Raw genomic sequence first — 2500 nt, 5'->3', positions numbered from 1 at the left:
CGCCGGCAAAGCCGGCCGGCGGACACCCTCCGAAGGCGTGTTAAGTTGGCCCATCGATCAGGACACAAACACGCAACAAATCCAGTCCGGGGTGTGGTGTAAGCAGCCCTACCAGAGAAATCACCTAACCCTAACCCTAAACGTACGGCAGACGCGTCCCCTGGCTCTCACATTGACAACTGAGAGGCTTCTGAAAACCTGGCCACGCCCATCAGTAAAAACCACTACAGCAAGTGACGACATATGTACCTTCAAAGTGCTGTACTACAGGGTGCTGTTCAAAAGGTATCTATCCCGTTTACTCTCTATGCTTCATATATCATCATATTATTGAAAAGTGCAAGCCTTTAGGAACAACAGCAACTCAAGTCGCCAACGCTCTGTTCACTCAATAACTGCAGAGATCCAAACTTCTCCTGGCATTAACATCGGCACAAAAACTGTGCGCCGGGAGCTTCGTGGAATATGGGTTTCTATGGATTCAGAATGAGATGTCAGAAAAGCTCCTGTGGGTGTAATGGTCAGTTATGTCAATACTTTTGGACATATATTGTGCGTGTGCGTGTGTCTGTGATACCTAACATAAACACACCTGTATTACTAGAATTGATCGTTCACGCCACAAAAGTGAGGGGCAAACATAGAAAAGCGTGCAACCCAGCCACTGAGGATGCACAAGCCAGTGCATTCTTAGTGCAGGTCCCAAGCCCGGACAAATGGGGAGGGTTACGTCAGGAAGGGCATCCGGCGTCAAATCTTTGCCAAATCAAATATGCGGATCATAAATAAGATTTCCATACCGGATCGGTCGAGGCCCGGGTTACCGACGACCGCCATCGGTACTGTTAACCAGCGGAGTGCCGGTGGAAACTAGGCTACTGTTGGGCGAAGGAAAAGGAGAGGGGGAAGGCATGTCCAGAGGCAGCTAGAGAGGAGGAAGGGTAGCCGTGTGGAGGTGAGAGTCAGTCGGAACTTCGAATGTTGGCACTATGGCTAGTAAAGGGAGAGAGCTGGCTGACGTGATGGAAAGAAGAAAGGTGACAAGAGACAAGGTGGAAGGGGAGTAAGGCCAGGAGTATCGCAGGTGGGTTCAAACTCTTCTACCATGGTGCGAATGGGAGGAGAAATGGGGTAGGGGTCATTCTGAAGGAAGAGTATGTCAAGAGCGTGCTGGAGGTGAACACAGTGTCAGACAGAGTGAGGATTATGAAGCTGGAAATCGAAGGTGTATTGCTGACGGTTATCAGCGCATATGCCCCGCAAGTCGGGTGTAAGATGGACGAAAAAGAAGAATTCTGGAGTTGAGTTGGACGACGTGGTGGAAAGGGTACCCAAGGAGGAGGGAGTGGTGATTGGAGCGGACTTCGATGGACACGTTGCTGAAGGGAACAGAGGTGGTGAGGAGTTGATGGTAAGGTATGGAATCGAGGAGAGAAATGTGGAAGGACAGATGGTGTTCGATTTTGCGAAAAGGATGGAAATGGCTGAGGTGAATACATATTTCAAGAAGAGGGAGGAGCACAGGGTGACGACGTATACGAGTGGAGGAAAGTGCACACAGGTGGACTATATCTTGTGTAGAAGGCGCGATGTAAAAGGGATTGCATACTGCAAGGTGGTGACAGGGGAGAACGTAGCTAGGCAGCATCGGATGGTGGTCTGTAAGATGACTTTGGAGACCAACATGAGGAAGCGAGTGAAGACACAGCCGAAGATCAAATGGTGGAAGTTGAAGAAGGAAGACTGTTGTGTGGAGTTCAGGCAGGAGTTAACACAGGCACTGAGTGGTAGTGAAGAGTTGCCAGATGGCTGGGCAAGCGCTGCAGAAATAGCGAGGAAGACAGCTAGGAAGGTACTTGGTGTGTCATCGGGACAGAGGAAGGAAGACAAGGAGACTTGGCGGTGGTGGTGGTGGTGGTGGTGGTGGAAGGAGGAAGTAGAGCAAAGTATACAGAGGAAAAGGTTGGCAAAGAAGAAGTGGGATAGTCAGAGAGATGAAGAAAGTACACAGGAGTACAAGGAGATGCAGCGTAAAGCAAAGAGAGAGGTGGCAAAGGTAAAGGAAAAGTCGTACGGTGAGCTGTATGACAGGTTAGACACTAAGGAAGGAGAAAAAGACTTGTACAGATTGGCTAGACAGAGAGACCGAGCTGCCGAGGATGTGCGACAAGTTAGGGCGATCAAAGATACAGATGGAAATGTGCTGCCAAGCGAGGAGAGTGTGCTACGAAGTGGAAGGACTACTTTGACGGGCTGATAAATGAAGAAAATGAGAGAGACAGAGAGAGAGAGAGAGAGAGAGAGAGAGAGAGAGAGAGAGAGAGAGAGAAAAGGTTGGTTGATTGAGAAGTATAGAGAAGGCCAGAAAGAGTTGCATTGTGTCTTTGTAGATTTACACAAAGCATACGACAGGGTGCCGAGAGAGGAGGTGTGATATTGTAGGAGGAAGTCAAGAGTTGCAGAGAAGTATGTAGGAGTGGTGCAGGCTATGTATGAGGGA

Source organism: Lampris incognitus, unplaced genomic scaffold, assembly GCF_029633865.1.
Source record: "Lampris incognitus isolate fLamInc1 unplaced genomic scaffold, fLamInc1.hap2 scaffold_73, whole genome shotgun sequence".
Classification (NCBI taxonomy): Eukaryota; Metazoa; Chordata; class Actinopteri; order Lampriformes; family Lampridae; genus Lampris; species Lampris incognitus.
Note: the sequence above shows the minus strand (reverse complement) of the source record.